We start from the raw sequence: 18,401 nt of genomic DNA, 5'->3' as shown, positions 1-18,401 counted from the left end.
ATTTGATGAAGCTCAACTCGCTCAACTCTACCGAAATTGAGTTTTTTCCTTCAAAATGATGGAGTTGATTTAAATTATCCAAGTGAGACCTTGTGCAAGCAATGCTTTGCAGGGAGGGGAGGGACCGAGGGCGGTGTGGGGGCGATAGACCAAGAAAAAACAAAAAAAAAGGGAGAAGCAAGTTTCAAAGTTTGTTGAAGCCAAAGCTTCTTGTTGGAGAGAGAGGAGGAAAAAGTAAGTGACAAGGGGCGGGTAGGGAGGCTTCGTCGTCCGCGCAAATACTTAGCCCAAAGGCACCAAGTCTACGTGAGGGGCGACGTGACGTGTGGCGCGTTGACAAAAAGTCGCGGCCACGCTGGAAGAGGTAAGTGATGGCTCTTCAACTGGGTGCGCCGGCCACGTGGCACCTTGGATTAGCAAGAGGATAAAATCCAGTGATTCACCCAAGCTTTTACCTCCGTGAAATACGGCGAGCAGCATGCACGTACGGGCGCGTGTGCTGACGTCATCGCCCGACTCATGAGTCATGATTGTGGTCCGAAGGAGAAAATCGCAAAGCGGCGTGCCGCGCTGCCTTCGCTTTCTTCTAAAGAGGGCCCGCCGCCCGCGATACAAGAGCTTCGAAGGCTTTAGAAAATATGCTCCGGGCACGTGCTTACACGTAAACTCACATCGAAGCCTTTTAATAGATTTTATCTCCTAAGTATCATCGGAATCCTTTTAATACTTCCCTCTTGAGTCTTACCCATAAACTTCCATTCAGCTCATCACAACATCAAAGTCTTCCACATCACATACATCCATCACCACAGTCTTCAAAAGACATGTACACAGTGCAAGGATCATGCATCAAGATACCATGCACGTCATCATGACAAAAAAAATGCTTACCATCTATAACCATTGCATGATCAAAGTCTTTGGGTATGATCCCCTAGCATCATCATGTCGTGTGTCTTGTTGTACTTAGAAATAAGGCACTCTATTACTTGTCGTGTTTAACCTTACGTTGTCTCAATCATCAACTATGACATCCTACATCCTCCTCACTCAATAAGCTAGTGGCAATCCACATCAACGCACAATTGTCATGCCCTTCCAAACAAAACTTTCAAAAGACCAAAAAGTTTCATGAATGAGTCCACCCATTGTTTTTCAAAGACTTGTTAATATTCTTTACAAGGATCACATATGCACTCTTTTGTGCTCCACTACGTACTTGCTTTTGAACTACTAACATCTTTTCATGATCGACTCAATTAGCACCTAAGTGCACATGACATGGTTTCTTTACTTGTTCACAAAGGATCATATATGTACCCTTTTGTGCACCACTATGTACTTGCTTCTGAGCTACTAACATCCTCAACAAGGTGTAGGTATGTCTTGTAAACAAAGGGAAAGAAAGCTAATGGTCGAAATGGTAAAACGTGGACTAGGTAGAACCATTTGTGTGATTTCACATAAAAGCCATCTTTAAAGGTTAACAAATAAGAGGCAAGTCTTATGGCTTAGATATAAATAGATTGGAATAGTTATATGTAAACTTCAAACCTTGGATAAATCGTTAAAAGGTCAATTAGAGTCAAAGACATCGATGTGAGTTTGTTAATGTTTTTCTACATTTACTCAAAATGAATGATTTTGGGTTGAATCAATAAAATTTGGCTATTTTTTATTTTCATGCTTTTGATGTGTGTTTCATGTAGGTAGGCATAATGATTTCCACATCCACAAATCAAGGACTTTTCCCACTATAAGAGACAAGCCTATTAGTAGCAAAATCACATGAAAAACAATCCTCTTATCCAGATTCTTATCCATAGCTCTTAGCATAAAGCAAGATATGCATAATATTCTTATGCATAAAGCTATATAAGATCCTTGTGCATAGATGTATGCATAAGAACCATGCATACATAGAGCTATGTAAAATAATTAAAAATATATACATAAAAGCCATGCATATAAGACTCTTATGCATATAGCTACATAAAATAATTAAAAATATGAATAAAAAACCAATGGATAGTGAGGGTTGCTATACATAGTAATATGAATAAGGGATAGACCATAACCTCACAAGGTGGTCAAATATGAATAAAAAACCAATGGATAGTGAGGGTTGCTATACATAGTAATATGAATAAGGGATAGACCATAACCTCACAAGGTGGTCGATGAACTTAAAAGAATCATCTTGAGGTCGACATCCTACTCCACAAATACAAATACAAAAAAAGCATAAGAGTCTTATGCATATAGCTCGATCGATATATCATCTGCCTACGTGGATGCCACATATATCATCTGCCTACGTGGATGCCACATATGTAACTCACCCAAATTACTTACATAACCTATGGCATTCATGTACATCAAGCATGCATTGACAGCATTGCAAAAAGAAATAATAATAATAATAATAAAACTGTTTTAAAAAATATTTTTTTCTAATTTTTTTTAAATATGTAACTCAATTGGTTTCGTAAATTTTTTTAATTAAGTTCTATGTATTATTCTATTATATTTATACATCATCACATTTTAGTTCCATAGAAGTGTATCATTTCTCCCTCTCTGCACACATGCACACAAACATTGACACACACACTCACATGTACCTCTATAATACACATGCATTCACACACACTCACACACTCACTCACTCACATGCACCTACATAGTACACATAAACATTCATATGCAGACACATGCACAAGCTTATCCAAACATGTCTTTTTCTTTCACTAATGTTTTGTCTCTTTTGGTCTCTATTTGGTTTGGTGGCCCTTTGGCCTACACATTGCAATCAAATGTGCTCTAATTATGAATCAAATTTGTAAGAGTGAGGGTGGGGTCCACATATACACACTTGAAAAGTTTTATGACCATCGGCGCACATTTGGTTACAATGTGCATGCCAGACACCTAGTTTTCAATGTGTCATGGCCTTAGAGAGGCCCCTCAAAATTAGACCTTTGGCTCGCACATTACAACCAAATGTTCTCCAATGGTGGACAAACTTTGCAAGAGTGAGGGTGGGTCCACATATACACACTTGTAAAGTTTGCTCTACCATCGGAGTACATTTGGTTGCAATGTGCGTGCAAAGACTCTTAGTTCTTAATGTGTCATGGCCTTAGAGAGTCCCCTCAAAATTGGGCCTTTGGCCTGCACATTGCCACCAAATGTACTCCAATGGTGACTAAATTTTGCAAGAATGATGATGGGATCCACATATACACACTTACAAAGTTTCATCCAATCAAAGCACATTTGGTTATCCATTTATCTGGTTTTCAATGTGCCATGGCTTTAGAAAGCCCCCTCAAAATTGGGCTTTCAACCACACATTGCATTTAAGAGTGCTCCAATGGTGATGGCCAAACTTTGTAACAATGAGAGTGGGGTTTCCACATATACAAAGTTTGGTCACCATCGGAACACATTTGATTGCAATGAGAATTCCATTTGTCGGGTTTCCAATGTGTCGTGACCTTAGAGAGCCCCCTCAAAATTGGCACTTTATAGCTAAATAAGCTCCGATGGTGACCAAATTTTACAAGAGTAAGGATGACATCCACATATAGACACTTGTAAAGTTTGGTCACCACCATCGGACCACATTTGGTTACAATATCCTTGCCATTTTTCTGGTTCGCAATGTGTTGTGGCCTTAGAGAGCCCCCTCGAAATTTGTCTTTGGCCTGCACATTGCATTGAAATGTGTTCCAATTGTGACCAAATTTGCAAGAGTGAGAGTGGGGTCCACATATACACACTTGCAAATTTAGGTCACCATCAGACATTAGGGGAAATTCGGACTCCAAATGGGTCCTTTTGGAGCCCATTAAAAAAATATAAGGCCAGTCCAAAATGAGAGCACTTGGAAATTTCAAGCTCAAAAAAGAGGAATAAAATATATTGGCATAAAACTTAAAAAAATAGAAGAATGTCAAGCTTGAATACCACCTACCAAAATGTATATCAGAAGGAATATCAAGAAAAGAGTCCAGACTGATTGAAAGCTAGTCTGATTGAAAACTTTCTCCACAATTTGAACTTAGTTCTCTTTGTTTCCTGCCTCTCTTATAGTGTCACATATTTTTTCCATACTTGCTTCATCTCTTCTTCTTCTTCTTCTCTCAGCTTCTTTTTTCTTCCATCTTAATAGTGTGGTAAAATTTGTTAAGCTATGTTTTCTAATCATGATTTTTTTGTGATTTTATTTTGTTTGTTATGTTCATTAACCTTACTAAACCATGATGTCATCGTGAAAACTTACAAGGTTATTTGTCAACTCGACTACAAAGTTTTATTTTCGTTATTTAGATTGTTGAGTCCATCGACATGGTAATAATTTTTTGTTCTCCCTTTGTAGACAAGCTCTAGGAGAAAACACGTCTGTAGCATTGAAAATGTGGAGATTTTCAATAGGAAGGATGTTGATGGCAGCTGGATTCCTCACCAGTTCAAAAAGTTAGATTAGATCATGATGAGACCCAACACTCAAGGTAAAATGAAAAGACATTGGTGATCTTAACAAGCATTGGAAAGGTATGATCCTAGAGTTCTGCAGGTGGCCAAATGGTCCAGAGGTCATTGTGAAGCATGTTTATATGCACACGGACATGATGCTACATCACCACCACGATGAAAGTACAAGATCTAAGACAAACAGTAAGATTCAAAAAGTAGTCTGTTTTTTGTGTTCAATACCTAATTGTTTTGTGCTCTATAGCTAAACATTAAAATTTTCTTGCAACTATATATCCATCAGATATGGAGGAGTGGCAGAATGTAGAGTGCATCAGTGGAAGAATTAATGTCTTCCATAGAGGCACATTGCTATATGACAACTTGACCAGCCATTTAGCAGCACATGGAATCTTTTTTTATGATTCCATGTATGTTTTGGCTAATGCAAATGATAATATTGGTAGACTAGAGTCTATCCCACTACCACATTGTTTAGCCAAGAATGGGTTTGTTCTTGCATAGACATCATTGGAGCATACAAGAATAAGATATAAGAACAAATATGCATGTAGCAATGAAACCATCAAAACAGGTTCTAAGGATGTCCATCTGAGTTAGTTTATACCATTTATCGCCTTTGCATAGATGTTTGCATCATGTGAGAGAGGGTGTCAAGAAAACAAAGTTAACATATCAAGTGAGGTTCCTTGATAATGATTGGATGAACTAGTTTTTAGGGGAGAGATGGGATGTAAAGAGGACCTCCGTAGAAGATGCCATTGAATGCAAAGTAAGAATGCTAGATGTTACATTCAAGTGAAATTAGAATATGAAGTTTGTTTGTGTTTGTAGCAAATTCTGTTATAGTGACAACCGTTAATTTTTAGCATTGGTTGTTTCTATGACCATGTATTTCATTAGGAGGCAAAAATTATGCATGCAATTTTGTTACAGAAGATGACAACTATGGAGAGGCGTCTAGAAAATTCTGTTAGAGTGACCATTAAATTTTAGCATTGGTTGTTTCTATGACTAGGTATTTCATTGGGAGGCAAACATTATGCATGCGAGTTCGTTAGAGAAGATGGTGAATGTGGAGAGGCATATGGCAAAGCTTGGATCAAGACATGCGTGATGAAACTCAATCTTCCATAATAGATGTTGTAATCCAATCACAAGTTTGAGACCCATTATAGTGGTTAATCTAGAAAGCCATTGGCCATTGGCCTTTCTTAGACAAGAAATCCAATTGATGTGCTGTGATGCACCAAGGGATTTCTATTTTAAGTTATATGGTAGGAAAATCAGAAGTAGGAGTGAAGCTTCCAAACCTACTGTCCAATTGATGTGCTGTGATGCACCAAGGGATTTCTATTTTAAGTTATATGGTAGGAAAATCGGAAGTAAGAGTGAAGCTTCCAAAACCTACTGTTTGTATCGAACCACATATCCTAGAGGTTGTGGAATCACCTTGATATTATAACCTTTCCATCTATAATAAAATTTAAAGAGTTATCTTTGGTGTATATGTTGTGTAAATGTTACTTGTTTCTTCTTTTAGCATCTTTTTCTTTCTATTTGCCATTGATGTCCTAGGCATCCTTGCTCATCTACCTTGAAAATGTCTAGATTTCAACATTAAGCCATAATAGGCTATTACTTATGTACATTACTTTGAATTATGTATATAAATACTATGGAGAACGAAAGGACCATTTGATGTAAAAACATTACCACACAAAGCAAGTTTTCTTGGTGCTACCTATATCATAGAGACCATCTTTACAACATGGAGATACAAAAATGACTTGTTAACATCCGGCATGGCAAAATTTTATACATGTCGAGAGAAGTTAATACAAAGGTCAATGCCTTCTTACATTGTCAATTATATTAAATTTACACATTGCATCAGAGATGTGTTCGATATGTGAATTCTAGTTAACTAGGCTGATGTAGAATATTATTGTTGGGTAGGGAAAGCTTGATCTTGCTGTGGGGGTTGACGCTGTTGAGTATGTTAAACGATTTCATGAATGCAAGCACGTAGTAATCCCTCGTTTCAAGGATCATATACCCCTGAACCCCATTGTGGCCTTACAACCATTTGAAAAATGGGGCATAGACTTCATAGGACCCATCAGTCTGGTAGTCAAACACACTCAAGCCAGATATATAATTGCTCTACCACGAACTACTGCACCAAGTGGGTAGAAGCTCGTGCAATCCGTAAGGCTAATGCTCGATCAACCGCCGTCAAATTTCTCTATGAGTCTGTAATCACACGCTCTCGAGCTTGTTAGCGAGACAATGGAACACATTTCATCAATGAGGTAATCAAATTACTCTTGCAAGAGTTCCTTGTCACCCACCACAGGAAGTCCTCCCCTTACTATCCTCAAGCGAATGGCCAAGCTGAAAGTACAAACAAAATCTTGTGTGCCATTCTGACCAAAACAGTGGAAGTCAGCTGCACGACTGGGAACAGAAATTGCCGGCTGCACTTTGGGCTTATAAAAGTTCATATAAGGCAGCAACTAATGCTACCCCCTTCAGTTTAACCTATGGCACTGAAGCAATCATGCCCATGGAGTTCTTAGTCCCAAGCCAACGTGTCATAGTGCATGAAAAACTCACTGAAAATGCTTTAAGTTGTCACCTGTTCGAACTTGAAAAGCTTGATGAAACTAGCCTCTTTGCAGTCTACAACATGATTATAGAGAAGCTTAGGCACAAACAATGGTTTGATGATCAGCTCAAGGACAAATAGATGAATGAGGGTGACATGGTCCTAATATTCAACACCAAAACACACAAGAAAAAGCTCAAGCTCAAGGGCTTAGGACCTTTCCTAGTCTCTGAGATCACACCACAAGGCGTGGTGCGCATTGAAAAACTTGATGGTGTCGAGATGGCTGGCTACTTCAATGGTAGCAAACTTAAATGCGCCCTCTCACCGAGGCCACCTTGAAAGCCATCCATGATTTAAAAAAACAACGAAAACAAGACCACGAGGATATGAAACAAACTACACAAGAAGAGGCCAAAGTGAGGCAAGCCAAGCTAAAGCAAAAGCATATCATGGTCAGCATGGCCCAAGTAGTTGACTTAGAAGAAGAAGACTCAGAGGTAAAGCCAGCTCGGTTATAGTTAAGGATGACCACACCAACCAGCTTTGTCCAAAAATTAGCTCTTGTTGATACAGAGGCTAGTTACAATTTATTGTCTTATGAAACATGGTGTTCCCTTGGGGAACCTAGCACATTGAAAGAAACACTTGCCTTTGTCACTCACCCACGGTTGCCTCATGGCATAATCATTACATTGGCACAGTCACACTTTTGTTCCACATTGAAAATAACCCCTTGGAAGGGAAGTTTTATGTGATGCTTGTAGAAACTATGCATGAAGAGATTCTCCTCGGCAGGGGATGGATGGGCCATAATAGATGCAGCATCGACTAGGATGCACAGACGACCACCCTACAATTGGCTTCTGGTGGCAATGTTACCATTCTATTGATAGATGAAGATCCAGTTCCCATCGTTTACCCATGCCAGGAACCCCCACTTCCACCACCCACAAGTACCCCAACACCTCACCCTTATTACTCCGCCCCCCCCCAAAAAAGATGCCGCTCAACATGCCACACATTAACGCCTCTTGCACCCACACCACCACCACGCACAGGGGCAACGCCCTCTCACATGGTTAAATCACAAAAAGCAGCTACCCTATCGCATCACACTAACCAAGCTAACACTACTAACCATACTAACAAATCTTCACTAGGTTTGATATCTAACCACTGGGTGCCCAAGAAACTTCTTGTGCAGGACAAGGCTACTATGAGGGAGCATCTCCATTGTGCATCCCCAAAAGGTCCCACCATCCCCCTCGCCAACAGGGATCCAAAGTTTCTCATCCCCAGTGTAGGCTCCCCATTCGCCAATATCAAGCCTACAAGGTAGAGGATCGACACAAACCTACACACCCTCCTAAGCGTTCTGACCCTCGACCGAACCCTAATCCCATGCACTCAACCCTTCAGTGGATCCCAAAATCTCTTCTCCTTACTCAACATTACTATGAAGGCAATCATACCCTATGGATCCCCAAACCTCTCCAACCTAAGCTCCTACCTCGTGTCACACCACAGACTCCTACCCTTCAATGGGTACCCAAGGAAACATCTACAAATCAAGATTACTCAAGACAAAGGGAAGCAGAAAGTCCTATGTGACACAGTCACCCCCAAGCTAAAGCTAACAAACTTCATCACATATATACCTTCAATGTCAACAATACCTCCGTCTATTATTCACCCAGTGACACCCACAATACAATCAACACTCTCCGTTGTTGGGCTCACGTTGGCAGTTTCAGTTTTAGCCAAAATTACACAGAGAGCATCCATGTAGCCCAAGGAGATGTGCCCAATTTTTCCCAAGGCTTTGCTAATATGGCACGGGAGCTCATCCAACAAATGACAGATTGCATCTCCCGACAACAAGAAGTGGCACAACTTTCACAGAGGTAAATTTTACTAGCCAAAGCCCAAGAGAGAGTAGTGTCTGAGGAGTTATACTAGACAACAAATGTCTAGTTCATGGAGTTGCAGAAAAGTTTGATCAACAAACAGAGCTAGACATGGCTATCTCTAGAATTACTAAGCTCCAACAACAGGTCAACCAAGCCCATGTAGCGGCTGATAGCCTACAAAGAGCTCATCGTCATAGAAGGACTGCATCAGGAGGCCATGAGCCGGGCCCAAACAGCAGAGGAAGCTCTAACTGGCACCACTGCGCAGATTTTGCAAGGCACCACAACTTAACAGAGGCCACCATCCATTGCTTACATGAGCAGCTCGGAGAGGCTGAGGCCCCCGGGCCGCCTAACCGTGAACCACTCCATCAGCTCCTTTGTCTAGCTTGGTCGATCACAAGGTGTACTTTGTCTAGCTTGGTCGATCACAAGGTGTATGCACTCATGGAGACTACAATAGAGCTTTGCATTTTGGCATTCCCCCCTCAAACCCCTTTTCAGCTCCTTGACCTACAGTTCCGAGCCATCCGCCTCAACCTTATCCATCACGATATTTATATAGAGGAGTCCCTCTCCCACCAACACTCTCCCGCCAACACTATACTTATGCTCTATCCAAGATCCCCATCGATAGCCTAAGCCTCATCCTTCATTTTTTCTCCAGAGGAGGCTGATCACCTTCCAATACCCTCTTGACTTCTTTGAACTCCCCTTCCAATACCCTCTTGTATGATTACTGTTGTGTGAATCATTGGACTGTTGCTGTCCTTAATTCTATTTTCCATGTTAGCCACACCACCTTGCCCTCGACCATGACCTCTACATCTACCTCTACCTGAATTGGAGTAGAAGGCATGTTGTGATGTGTTCTTTCTTTGTGAAGAAGAGTACACACCTTGAGACTTTTGTTCTATAATCAAATTAAACACTAAGTCCCAAAAGTTGGGAACATTCTCGTTGACTGCAATGGAGGTCTTGAATGGCATACTCTTTGTCAAGCCCAATTAGATAGATGCTCATCACCAAATCATCATCTTCCATAAATATATTGATAGACCCAAGGGATTCAACAATGCCTTTGATCTTTAAAGCATACTCATTGATAAACATCCTTTTCTTCTCCTCCATAGTATGTAGATCTTGTTTTGGCTGTAGTTTCATTACCTTTGTGTTGGTCTAGAACATCTGCACCATGTTTTGCCATGCAACTACTGAAGTGTTGGCATCCTGCACCTTGCAGCTCCTCAATCGGAGATGTGAAGCTTGCTTCCTTTGCTTGTTGCTTAGCTCCTTAGCTTGAACTAGGCTTTGATACCATGAAAAGCTTGGGGGAGGAGAGAGGGAGTAAGCTCTTGCAAGAACACACACACTCACACAACAATGGATAACACATAGACAAGGAGGGAAGGTTGAAATCTTCTTCTTCACTCTCAAAAGAAGACTACAAAAGATAAGTGAAAACCCAAATAAGTACTAGAGTAATATGTACAAGCGGTCCATAATGTTAGCAACAAAAGTATACCAGCATAACTCGGTTGGACTAGGTAGGTGTAGTCCAGCTATACAATCACTGACAAAGATTCAGCGTGTCAACTACCAAACATGCTAGTATTGTAGATATGAAATGGTCTCACCCAAGTGCATCATGAGTGTTAGCTCGTGTTGAGCTTGACATCTCAACATTATGAGCTTCTATAAATTATTTTGGGAATAGATGTAGAACCAATGGGAACCCTCGACCCCAACAACAGCACGAACACACTTCTACCAAATGCTAAACTTCTTTGGGCATGGAAGAGGTACAATGCTGATGCACTTTATGCCATCTCATAAATGTAAGTGATTCTTTTTTTACTCTGATTCAACACACAACTAAGGCATTGAAGTCTTCTACCATACTGAGGAATCAGTATGTGTTATATGCACATTATGTGTGCATATACTAGGAGGTTAACCCACATTAGGCTTGTGAGCATGGGAGCATGGGAACAAGCTCTAGTGGAGCATGGGTTAGGACTAACCTTAAGGGTTAAGGTGAGGGTCAGGCATTCAAGGGTCACACATGGGAAATGGAGAGTCAAGAGTCACTTGCGGGCCCTCCTATATAATAGGGGCATGGGGCACACTCAAGGGGGGCTTGGAGGCTTGGAGGCTTGGGCTATGGTCTCTTGTGTAGAGGATCATATCTACTTACCTACCATTTCACACTATAGCTACATGCTATTAGATTGGAGTTATACCTCTTGATGGTATGGGACATCAAGGTAAAGGTATGATGTATTTCATTATATTTCATGTGTGCATCCCCCCTTGGGCTCGGGGCAGGTGGATAAGTTTTTGCCTGATTTATGCATATTTATGCATAACAATTATCTATAGAGATCTATGGGTTTTAACAGTGGTATCAGAGCAATCTCTAGTTAATTATTGTTATTTTTCTTTTTTATTATAATTTTTGATATTTTTTGAAGTAAATTTTAATATTTACTAATAAAAATATTATCTTGTTGATTTGTGTTGATGATTTACACGTGGATCATCGATATCATGATTGGAATGCATGTTACTATTATTCAATGGATGAATCGACGTTGCGGGGAAATTTCGTGAGTTTAATGCTATTTTTTTCTATTTTTTATTGTTTAAAATAAGCATTAACGAAAATTTTTATGAATAACCGCATATTTTATTGTGGATAATTTTGGTAGAATAGATTCCCTAAATTTTGAGAATTTTTAGGAAATTTTTCCTAATTTTTTAGAAATTTTTTGAACATTTTTATTGTTAAAAATGTATTTTTTATACATTTTTGCGGTTTTTTCCGTGGGTATGCGATCAAATTTCTGCCGATTTTCTACTAAAATGCAGTAGGGGGCAGCATGTTGATGCATTGAATGCTCTCTCATGTGCGTGGGACCCTCTTAGTCTCTCAATTCTGAATTTTCCTTCTATTTTTCTCTTACGTGTATAAACACCTCTTAAAAAAACATATCTTTTATTAATGTTAATCATAATTATGATTTAATTATGATTAACAAGATTAATTAAAAATTAACCTCTCTGATTAACAAAGAGAGAAGAGATGGGGTGAAGAGTGAAGGTTAGATTGGAGCGAGGAGTGTGGAGAGGGAGACCCTCCTCTCTCTCTCTCTCTCTCTCCCACATTGATGCGTGCACGCTGCGCGCCGCGGGGGGGGGGGGGGGCGGGGGGGGGGGGGGGAGGCAGCCCGCTGGGCCAAGATCCCCCCCCCCCCTTTTTTTAAATTATAAGCTTCTATTAAAGCTTATTAAGCTTTGTTTTTTTTAATGAGTTTTTTTATTTTAAAAAAAACTTTTGAAATTTTTTCCCAAAAAAAAGCTTAGAAAAAAGCCTTAAAAGAGGAAATTTGACATTTGAGAAAAAAATCTCTGGAAATTTCTGAATTTTTTTTCTCTTAAAACCTTTTGGCTTTTCATCTTCTGGGAAACCTTTTGGCTTTCTGCTTTCCCAAAACCTTTTGGCATTCCGAATTCCGAAAAATCTTTTGACCTTTCGGATTCCAAAATGCGGGCAGCAGTGGACTAGAGCTCTCAGGTGCTCCTACAAAGATGATACCACGAGAATCCAAGCAACCAACATTCAACGAGGTGAGTGACACACCCTGGTTTGCATTTTGTGCATTAGGCATGGTAAATTGGCTTCTTGGTTTAGATGTTTTTGCTCCCAAGTGCGATTAGGCAAAGCTCCAGGACATTTGTTCATTCATTGCACTTTTCCCGTGGCATAAGGGCCCTCTAATGACTTGTTCAAGATGAAAACAAAAATGTATTTATAAGAATAAATAATTTATTTTCTTTAAGTTTTTATTTTTGTATTGGAATATTGAATATTTTTATTTAATTTAAAGAGGAATTTTAGATAGATTTAATTTATGATGAAAGAGGAATTCCCATTCTGATTTTTTTTTTGTTTTTTCATTTTCCCGAAACTGTTGGCTTTCTGTATTTCGGGAAAACCGTTGGGATTTCGAAATTTTTTGACCGTTCGTATTCTAAATGCATTCAGGGTAAATTAAAATTTTTTAAAAATTCCAAGAAATTAGTGGAAAATTTGACAAAGGTTATTTTAAATTTTGAGAAAATGTGGGGTTAGTGTTTGGCATGTGGTGTGTCCATTCGGGCGCCTGTGACCATTCAAATTCCTTTTAAAATATATTTTTTGACCCAGAAAATTAAAAAATCCATTAAAATCAAAAATTTTCATTAGATTTGAGAATTGTCAGGCGGAATTGGAAATTTCGTGAACGATAGGATTCTCAAGAGAAATTAGGAATATTCTAAAAATTATTTTTAGAAATCCTAGAAATTGGTATTTTTTTGAATATCAATGGTATTTTGGCAAATCTATTTGCTAAATTTTTTTTGAAAAAATATAGGTTTGGAATGCCATAAGATAGGTTCGGAGGAATTCAAAATTATCGTATTTTAAGGCCCTATAAAATTAGAAAAAATTAGAAAAAAAAACCATGATAATTCTTTTTCTCGAGAATTTAATATTTTCGAGGGTTATTTAATGTTAAAGTACGTTTTCTCGTGCTGACATTAGATAGATGCAGGTTATTTGCATATTATTAATACGATTATACCTCGTATTAATAGTTATTTCTGTTTGGATTAATTCTAAATGACGTTTTCATGATTTTTTACCATTGTTTAGCCATTCTTTTTGAACATGTTCCTTACTTTCTTCAATGATGGCTAGAATTAAGTTCAAAGTGTGTTTCACCTTTGACACTTTTTCATGATAATTTATTTTGCACTTATTTAAGTGTGGTTTGTGCTTAATTTCTTAAGCCTAAGATAAATTCTATCATGGGTTAGTTAATCGGTTTGTTTTGGTGAATTTTATTGGATATTTTCCAAGTTTTATATGGACTCATCAGGTCCTGCCTAGATCACTTGTGTCTAGGGGATTTTTATTGAGTGCTACACACATGTGTTTCACTTGCTTACTTTGGAGTTTTGCTTGAACGACACCATGTTCATATACTCTGGATTGATGAGTTGGCCACCAATTTTAATGCTTCTTTTGGCATGATTAATGTCCATTAGATGGTATGCATTGATTTTTATGATCAACTATGGTTTTCATGGATTCGAGGAGCTTCTATGCTTTTATCCATGGTTTTATAAGGATCTTTTGATCTTTTGGATAATTTCTTATGCTTTGAGGGTAGCATTTGCCTTCGTTTTTTACACATAATTTTGGAGTATATTACTTGTACTTTTGTATATATTCCAACTCGGATACCTAGTTGCTTATGTATCTAGGTGAGTTATTTTTCTACCCTAGCTTTATTGTGTTTATTGGGTAGTTATCATTAGAAAGGCGCCAATAATTTAAATTCTTTTCTAATGATGTACTCGAAAAGAGTTATTCCTTGATGTAGTCTCAGGTATATAGAGACAGGTTTTAGTATGTGAAAGTCTAGGATAAGACCATTTTATTCCTTTTATACAGGATTTTATTCATATTTCCTAGATGGCATACTAGGGAGTTTCAAATTGTTAAAGTATGTATGGGTGGTATCATGGTGGTATGGGGGAGCGCCAGCGATCCCTCACATAAATTATCTTATGGGATAATTTGGGCTCAGGATTGTTACTTTGCTTACATCACTTGGCATGTTGACCTCAACATTCAAAGACAATCTCATTTTTTGAATTCACTAGAAGTTATAGTGTAAGCATTCTCTCTAGATAAACTTCTTTTATCTATAGCCTGCATGTATTGATGAGTGTAATCTCCTTGGCATTTTCACTTGTTGAAATCTCTTTCTTTAGAGTTCAATGAGTTTATCTTATTGTGTTCGGATTAAAGAAATTTGGATTCTTCCCTTGTTGGCATTTCTTTCTCTTGTTCCGTACTTTAGGTGATTTATACAGTCAACCTGATGGTTTACGGATGGACATACGTGACTCATCGAGACGATGATGACTCTCTATGATGTTGATATAGGTAACTCAGGATGTCAATTCTTCCATGTGCAGATGTGGGTATGTCGGGGCACCGATGAATCCCTGGTTTTTTGCCGTTATAGTGCCATGTTTTCCTACTTTATTCCGAATGGTTTACAACAACGAGAAAATTACTTTGAATATGAATTCTTATGATCATCCGCAGTCTAATGGGCAAACAGGGCATATGAATGAGATTGTAGAGGATATGCTTCGTGCATATGTCTCTCTAGAAAAGCATCAAATTGAAAAAAATATCTTCCAATGATGGAATTTGCCTATAACAGTTTTAAACATATGGCTATTGGTTTTAGTCCGTTCATGCTTATGTATGGATATTAAACCAGGGCACCTATTGATGTTGGTTTTAAGGACATTGAGCTTGATGCATCGAGGGATTTCTTGTGTGATGCAGGAAATGTTGACCAAAGCTTGGGATTCTATCAGGAGTGCTCAAGATAGGGCATGGTTCTATGCTACTGACAGAAGATGCTCAATTGGTCTTTTGAACCAGGAGCATTGGTTTATTTAAAAGTTTCATTTAAAATGAATTTATGCATAGGAAGATGCATAAAAGATTGATTTTTATTTCGAAAATGTTAGTCTCCTTAAATGGAATTTCATCGGATTGGCACAGTTGTGTATGAACTAAAACTACCTCCAATTGTTAGAGTTCATCCAGTCTTTCATATCAATAGATTGAAAGGGAAACTGGGAGGTGAGGATAACATAGTTACTCCTCAAGAACTCATTGAAGTCAAAGAATTATCCTATGTTCCACATGAATCTGATAAGGTACTTGAATTCAGGGAAAGGAAACTTTGTAGTTGACTAATCCCTGAGGTTAAAATTAGGTGGAAAGATAGGGAAATAGAGGATTCGACTTGGGAGTCAGTTGACATTGTTCAACGCAGTTCTCCTTCTTTTCATTGCAAGAGTGCAATGTTTTGAGAGAGGGGAAGTATGTTATATGCACATTATGTGTGCATATGCTAGGAGGCTAACCCACATTAGGCTTGTGAGCATGGGAGCATGGGAACAAGCTCTAGTGGAGCATGGGTTAGGACTAACCTTAAGGGTTAAGGTTAGGGTCATGCATTCAAGGGTCACACATGGGAAATGGAGAGTCAAGAGTCACTTGAGGGCCCTCCTATATAATAGGGGCATGGGGCACACTCAAGGGGGGCTTGGAGGCTTGGAGGCTTGGAGGCTTAGGCTATGGTCTCTTGTGTACAGGATCATATCTACTCACCTACCATTTCACACTATAGCTACATGCTATTGGATTGGAGTTATACCTCTTGATGGTATGGGACATCAAGGTAAAGGTATGATGTATTTCATTATATTTAATGTGTGCATCCCTTGGGCTCGGGGGTGGTCGGGTGGATGAGTTTTTGCCTGATTTATGCATGTTTATGCATAGCAATTATCTAGAGAATTCTTAGGGTTTTAACAGTATGAGGCCCAAAATAACACCAAGATTTGGAATCTAGAGAATTAGCTTACTGTTGAGAAGTTTGTTGAAGGAGAAGCTGTTGAAACATTTATAACATGGATCAAAAATCTGCGAGATAAAATGGTTCTGGTGGGGATTATAAAGACAAGTGAGAAACTAGCCTGGAGGTGTATTCGAATTCTTCCACAAAAATACGATGGCTTGGTTACGATACTAAACACTTAGGTTAGAGTACTACCTCTATCATTTGAAGAATTTAGTGCTATGTTGCTATTTGTTGGCTGAAGACTTGCGATGCTGGTCATGCTAAATTTTTAGCTAATGCTAAAGGCAAAGGTGCGGCATCTTCTGATGGCAAGAAGAAAAAGGAGCACTCTCCCTCGAGCTCAACTCCACACATTGCACTCCAAGAAGTAAGCTCCTAAACCTATGGAGCTTCTTTGTGCCCAATGCCTTTGTGAAGATGTTAGCTACCTAATCCTCTCTGCTAACATATACCAGATCTACATCTCATGCTACTAGAACCTTCTCCCTCACAAAGCGATAATGCACCTCAATGTGCTTCATTCTAGCATGATATATTGGGTTACTAGCCAATTGTATGCTGCTCATGTTGTCACAATATATGACAACTGTCCTATCCACCACGGGCTCTCCCATGTTACCAAGTAGCTTCTGAAACCAAGTTACCTCACAACCTGCCATAGCAGCACCCCTGTACTTTGCCTTTGTACTCGACAAGGCAACTATTGGCTGCTTCTTACTACAACTCACAATAGCACTCCCAAATGAGAACATAAAACCACTAGTAGATCTCATGTCTGCAATACTACCAACCCAATCAGCATATGTGTACCCATGCAACTGTATCTCTATACTAACCTCACAGAAAAGCCCATAATCAACTGTGGACTTTATGTACCTGAGCATCCATCTAGCCGCATCCAAGTGTGGCTTCCTAGGGGCCTGCATAAACTGACTCACAAGTCCAACAACATAGCTCAAGTTTGGCCTTGTAATGGTCATGTAGATCAAACTACCCAGTTTCAAGGGAGTTGTTATTACTATGAGATAAGAAGGGTCATACTATTAAAGACTGTAGAAAGAAGTAGGCTGATGATGAGAAGAACGACACCCTAAAGTCTTCATGCAAGGGAAAGGAGTCAGTTTAACAGTGCACTTTGGGCTGCCATTGAAGAGGTATGCTCATCTACTCAGGCTGTAGTTGAAGGCTATGGTTAATGATGATTCATGGATTTTGGATAGTGGAGCATCTCGACACATGACCAGTAAAAAGGGCTAGTATAGTTCTTGGAAGCCTCTACACAAACTCATCAGTCTTGTTGTTTGGGAATAATACTAAATGTCTAATCATCGAAGGGTCTAGAACCATCTCTTTTATGATAGCTCTACAAGTGAGAAGAAGATGTTTGCTCTATGTACCTCAAATCGAGAGAAATCTGATGTTAAATGATAGATCATGGGCTTGAAGTACACTTCAAGAAAACTAAAGCAAAAAATCTAAATGCTATTGAGAAGTTAGTTGGCAGAGGAGTAAGAAGGCGCAACAATCTATACAAAAGCTGAGTCCCCTTCAAACGAGACTGCACCAGATAAGATTATAAGTAGGATTTGGTACAAGAAATTTAGTCATATCAAATTTATAGTGCTGAAGGAGATGTAGAAAAAGAGAACGGTAGCTATGATGATTTGGTAGCCATTACATTGAATGGCTTGGGTAAGGAATACAAGGCATTTGTTTGAAACCTCTATTAGGGTTAGAGGCGGAGACTCCCCAGATTTTGATGAGCTGATTTCATTGCTTATTGGAAGAGATAAAACTTGGTTTAGGTGCCTCATATAGCACAAATGAAAATGCAAGGAATCAAGCATTTTATTCTTATCGAGGTGCTAGAGG

The sequence above is a fragment of the Cibotium barometz genome, chromosome 11, assembly GCF_041138505.1.
Source record: "Cibotium barometz isolate CiBa-2024 chromosome 11, ASM4113850v1, whole genome shotgun sequence".
Taxonomy (NCBI): Eukaryota; Viridiplantae; Streptophyta; class Polypodiopsida; order Cyatheales; family Cibotiaceae; genus Cibotium; species Cibotium barometz.
Note: the sequence above shows the minus strand (reverse complement) of the source record.